Raw genomic sequence first — 7,500 nt, forward strand, 5'->3', positions numbered from 1 at the left:
TTTTAGAAAAAACAATTGATATTTGCCAAATTAAAATTTTACTAGTGGTTAATTACATCATTAAGAGCATCATTATTCAGAATTGCCCCCAAAGTAACAAAAAATGTTTTATACATAATTCTTTGTTGGGGTTGAGATAAAGAAAGTCGGATTTCTCAACATAAACACAGTTAAAGAATTTACCAAAGGATAATGTAGTATTCCAATATAGAGGAAAAGAAATGACAACCTTGCTGACTGTCAAGGACCAAAGTCAAAATATTTGATTGATTGGAATGTGAGTAATAATGTTGGTATGAGTATTAATGTTAGTGTTAGTATTAGTATTAGTATTAGTATTAGTATTAGTATTAGTATTAGCATTAGTATTAGTATTAGTATTAGTATTAGTATTAGCATTAGTATTAGTATTCGAACTAGTAATTAGTATTAGTTATTAGTATTAGTATTAGTACAAGTATTAGTGTTAGTATTTGGTGATTAGTATCAATATAAAGTGATTAGGTATTAGACTTAGTTATCCAGTATTTGTATTAGTATGTAGTATAGTCGTATTGGCATTTAGCGATATAGTATTAATATTAGTATTAGTATTAGTATTTGCATTAATATTAGCAATAGTATTAGTGATAATATTGGTAATAATATTAGTATTAGTATTAGTATTAGTATCAGTGGATCAAATGAAGAATCGTTGCCCCAGGGCTGACTTCGACATATATATTATTATAATAGTATATATATATATATATATTATATATATATATGATATATATATATATACTAATATTTTTATATATATATATATATACATTATATATTGATATTCATACATACATATATATAAAATATATATATATAGGTTTGATATACAAAAAAACACACACATCCACAAACATACGTAACACATATTTATTAGTTATTAGATATTAGTATTAGTGTTAGTGGTATCACATGTGTAAAAATCGTTTCGCCCCAGCCTTCGGTCACTATGAAAAATCGTCCGCCCCAGGGCTTTGAACATATATAACATTATACCAATGTATACATATATCTATTACATATATATATTTATTCTTTAGTTGATATATATATATATATATATATATATATGTATGCGTGGTGTGTGTGTTATATATATATATAGATACATATATACATATATCTATATCTAATACTCTTATATCTATATTATATAGTTATAGATACATATACACACACACACACACACACACACACACACTCATATGTAATATATATATATATTAGATTTATATGTTTATATATATATGTATGTATAGTATATATATATATATATCTTTATATAGATATTATATTATTATATATATATATATAATATTATTATTCGATTTAACTCTAAACGGGGAAATTGCGAATTTATTTAACTTATTTTTCCTGAGGCTTGAAGCTTTGTAGGAAAGACAGTTTCATTTGTTCGCGATGAAATATTAGACAATGTTTAAATACGTCAGCAATGTTTCAGGATCATATGCTTCAATCAATTCCTTTCGAGACCAGTATGTGCCAATATTGAAAGAACTGCAATATCATCAGCGAAAGATATGACTGCACCATAATAAATATAGCTTGATTTATCAATTGATTCTCTTATATTTCCCCGAATCCACGGCTCTCTCTCTCTCTCTCTCTCTCTCTCTCTCTCTCTCTCTCTCTCTCTCTCTCTCTCTCTCTCTCTCTCTCTACTCGTCTCTCCTCTCTCTCTCCCTCCTCTCTCACTCCCTCTCTGCTCTCGCTCTCTCTCTCGTCTCTCCTCTCTCTCTCTCTCTCTCTTCCTCTCTCTCATCTCTCTACTCTCCTTCTCTCTCTCTCCTCGTCTCTCTCTCTTTCTCTCTTCAATTTAGTGGGTGTTTGTTGTGTGTGGTGTGTGTGTGCGTGTGCTTGAGTTGGTGTGTGTGTGTGTGTGTGTGTGTTTTTTTGTTGTGTGTGTGTGTATTGTGTGTGTGTGTGTGTGTGTGTGTGTGCTGAGTGTGTGTGTGTGAGAAGAGAGTGGGAGAGTGGGTGATGAGCGAGATGCGAGAGAGAGATTGTGTGTAGTCATACAGTATACAGTGTTATACATATGTTGGAAACTATTATGTATTATTTTTTGGCATTTCATGGAAATAGCCCAAAATGAAAACATCTGGTTCAATACGTGTATTTAGAAATACGTATTTTAGTGAAATTTTCTTGGAAAGGAGTCTAGTGTCACTTCAATATGTAATATGAAAACCGCATAGAAAACGTTAATTTACAAATAAGGTGTAACTTAAGAATTGAATCTTAGATATATATATATAGTTTATTGATTTAGTGTGTTGTGTGTTGTGTGGTGTGGTTGTGTGTGTGTGTGTGTAGGTGTGTGTGTGCCTGTGTGTGGTTATGGTGTGTGTGTGTTCGTGTATGTGTATGTTATGTGTGTGAGTTATGTTATGTGTATTATATATATAGGGTATCTCATAACATATTAGATGTGGCCATTAGTATACATTTATATATATATATATATAGTATATATATATCTAACCTAACCTAACCTAACCAATTGAAATGATATCAGTAAATTTTTTCACTTATATTAATGATTAGAATTGTGTTAATCATATATGTCACTTTTTGCTAATTTCGATAAAGATACTTATACTAATACCAATATTATTAGTTCTAATAGTAACACTAATGATTCGAGTGTGTGTGTGTAAATATGAATATACTCGTATATAGTGTTATATTTATATATGTATAATATATATGTATATATTATATTATGTCTATATTATTTATATAATATCATATGTATATTTATATATATATATGATTATAAGAGACTCACACACTAAAGACACACACACAGACACACCACAACACCCCACACACACAGACCACACACACACACACTACACACACCACACACACACACACACACACACAACCACACACACACCACAACAACACACACACACAAATGATATGATAGTATATATATATACATATATTCATACATATATATTATATATATATATATATGATATGCTATTATTGAAAGTATTTCACAAAAGGACGTGAAAATCTAACTTGCAGAAAAAAAAAGAAAAGAAAAAAAAAATGTATAGGAGTAAACGTAGTCGAACGAAGTTTTTTCGTCTATATTTAGTATCTAATATTCCCTTTAAAAGGTGTCCCAAAATAGCACGCACACGTTCGAACATAAGTTTCTCATTTCCCACTGTTTATTCTTCTGCATAATATATATATATATATATATAGTATATATATATATTATTTAATAAGATATATATATATATATTATGTATTGTATATGTAGTATAAATAGTTTATATATATTATATATGTAGTACATATACTATATATACAATATATATATTATTATTATATATCTATATATGGTGTGTGTGTGTGTATTTCACTTGCTATTCACTTGGTCTTTTGAGATCACGTTGTTGGACTCGTGATCGACAGCTATTTCCCTCTGGAAGAGAGCTTAGAGCTCGTAGGTCCGATCTATGGGTTATATGCTATGACCTTTGCACACACACACACCCCCAACTCCCGCCCACGAGGAGTCAGAGAGGTAACCGACCGAGAGGCACAAAGGCGATACCGATAATAATTTCGGGCCCTGGGCAGGATTCGAAATCTGGGTACTCGGAGCACTTCTACTTCCCAGTTCTCAGCGCTTTGACCACCTGTGCCACCGAGTCGGTGCTATGTATGTGTGTGTGCGTGTTCGCGTTTGTGTGTGTGTGTGTGTGTGTGTGTGTGTGTGTGTGTGTGTGTGTTGTGTGTGTGTGTGTGTGTGTGTGTGTGTGTTCTGTATGTGTATAATATATAGGTAGGGTGAAATTCATATATATGTGCATTTATTACATCTGTATTGAGATGGAATATCTATATAGATATATATTATATATACATATATATATATATATATACATATTCATACAATTGCTGTACTGGGGTTTGGGCACATAATTTGTGTATTCGGTACATATGGGTGCGACTGTCTCATTCACAGTGTGGGCGGCATTTTCTGCATCTTCTCACTCACACACACACACACACACACTACACACACACCACACACACACACACAACACACAACACACACACACACACACCCACATCTGTCACACTATAATACACACATCACACACACACCACACACACACACACACACTTACACACACACCACAACACACTCATTCACACACAAACAAACAAACACACACACACACACACACACACACACACACACATCACACACACACACAACCTCATCTCACACTACTTGCTACTCACACACCCCCACCCACACACACAAACACACACACACTACACAAATGGCACACACACATTTCTACTCACACGCACACACACACAACATCAACCCACACACACATCACACACACACACACACACACACACACACACACACTACATACACATACACATCACACACTACACACAACATGCACACGCACACACACACACTCACATCACACAACACACACACACACCACACACACTACACACACCCTACTACACACCAACACACACACAACACACCCACATCACACCTCTAATCACACACCGCACGCACTATACACCGCAAACACACACACACGTCAACACCCATCCCACTACACACCACATCACACACACACACACACACACACACACACACACACACACACACACACACACTCACACTACACACACACACACACAACAACCACACACACACAGTATTACATATATCAAATAATATATATACATATATATGTATATATATTATACATACATATATATATATGTATGGTTACATACATATGTAAATACTTGCAGTTTAGTATAATATTATATGATATTATATATATATATATATATATCCGTTATATACATAATATATAAACCACACATCTATATATCACATATTATACATAGATATATATATATACGGGATATACTATTATATGCTATATGTATATTACATATTCTGTGTTCATATGGAGATATTATATATATATATAGTGTGTATATATATATATAGCATATACATATCTATATATATGTATTCTATTTGTGCGTAGGAGTTATATACTTTATATAAAATTAAAGTACATATATATATACATGTGAGATATGTGTATTTGATATACATATATTATATATAGAATACTACATATATATATATGTTATATATGATATATATATATATAGTCTATATATAGTAGTGTTATAGTTCTGATTTATACATACAGTATACCAAAGGCCTTTTTCCTACTTATAAGAAGGAGATAGCCAAAAAAAACATCACAGCATCGTCCATGACTCAACCTTTTCGCATCAGGGGGCCGCTTGCAGCCAGTGTGGGCGGGCCTTTCCCGTCCTTCTCGGCTCAACAGCCTTTCCCGGGTCCCTTTTTCCCAATACACCTTTTATACCCCTTATCAATCTTCTGTTCATCCTTGGTTGACCCCCTCATTGTTCACTCCTTCCACTTCTGCCGTTCCACACCTACTCCTTTACTTGTTCTTCACTCATTGCTTTCCTTGAGACATTCAACAAACACCATCTCACACACATCACAATACTCACACACACACACAACACTACACACACACACTACACACACCCACACCACACACACACACACACACACATTCACACACACACACACACCCACACACTACACACACACAACCACACATTACATCACACATCAAACACACGACACACACCACACTACACACACACCACATCGCACACACACACACACAACACTACACACCTCACACTCACACATCAAACAAACCACACACCACACACACACACAACACTCATCACATAACACACCATCACACACACACACCACACACACACACACACCACACAACACACACACACCCCCCACACAACACACACCACACACCACCCACACACCCCTAACCACACACACCGACACCCACACACACAGACACACACACACATTTACATCACACACACAACACACACACACACACACACACACACACACACACACTGATTTAATTTATATATATATATATATATATATTCATTACATATGTATATCTTATATATGCCAGTCTATAACCCGGTATATAATATATATATATATATATATGATCTATACTATATATAGTATATATATATTATACAATATATATATTATATATATTAACAACCACAATGCTACTTTAATTCTAAGAGTTCTCTTGATTCTGCTTTGATATAAACTCATAGTTGGTAAGATACTACTGGCAACTTGTCATGTGGTTTCTGAGTTCGAGTCCTTTGGCCAATGTGCGCATTTTCAATTTCTGCATGTCAGCCTTTGATGGATTAGAAATAAAGTGCATTGTGGTTGTGAAAATGTATTTCTAATCCCTGGGACCCATTCAGTGTTGCACTTATATATGTATATATATATATATATATATATAAATATATATACTTGTATTATATGAATATATATATATATTATAGATATAGTATTATGTATATATATACATAATATAATGTATAATATTATATATATATATATATATAGTTAATATTATATATATAGGTGAGTTGTGTGTGTGTGTGAGGGTGTGGTGTGTGTGTGTGTGTGTTGTGTGTGTTGTATTGTGTGTGTATGTGTGTGTGTGTAGTTGTGTGCGTGTGTTCTGGTGTGCGTGTGTGAATGTGAGTGTGTGTGTTGTGTCGGTGTGGGTGTGTGGGATGTGTTGTTGGTGTGTTGTGTGTGTGTGTTTGTGTGTGTGTGTGTGTTGTGGTGTGCTGTAGTCTCTGTGTAGTCGTGTGTGTTGTTTGTTGTGCGTGTCTGCGGGCGGGTTTGTTTTTTTTTTTGTTGCGGACTGTGTGTGGTGGTGGTTGTGCCGGCGTGTGTTGCGTGTGTGTATGTGAGTGTGTTGTGTTGTTGTATGTGCGCTGTGTGTGTGTCTCATTGTAGTGTGTGGGGGTGTGTGTGTGTGTGTGTGTGTGCGATTTGTGTGTGTGGGTGCCGTGTGTGTCGTGGTGTGTGTGTGTGTGTGCTTTGTGTGTGTGTGTGTGATGTGTCGTGTGTGTTTGTGTTTGCTTATGTGTTGTGTGTGTGTTGTGGTGTGTGTCGTGTGTGTGTGTGTGTGTGTGTACGTTGCCTGCGCGGCGCGCGCTGCGCGCCTCGGTCGACCGGTGTTTGTGTGTGTGTGTGTTGTGTTGGGTGTGTGTGTGCTAGGTTGAGTGTGTGTGTCGTGTTGTATGGTGTGTGTGTGTGTGTGTGTGTTCGTGTGTGTGTGTGTGTGTGTGTCGCGTGCTGTGCGTGCCAGCGTGTGTGGGTGTGGTTGTTGTGTGTTGAGAGTGTGTGTGTGTGTGTGGATGTGTGGGTTGGTCGTGGTGGGGTGTGTGTGTATGTGGGTGTATGTGTGTGTGGGTTAGTGTGCGTGCCTCTGTGAGTTG

Source organism: Oratosquilla oratoria, chromosome 28 (assembly GCF_046742065.1).
Source record: "Oratosquilla oratoria isolate Oo_2021 chromosome 28, ASM4674206v1, whole genome shotgun sequence".
Classification (NCBI taxonomy): Eukaryota; Metazoa; Arthropoda; class Malacostraca; order Stomatopoda; family Squillidae; genus Oratosquilla; species Oratosquilla oratoria.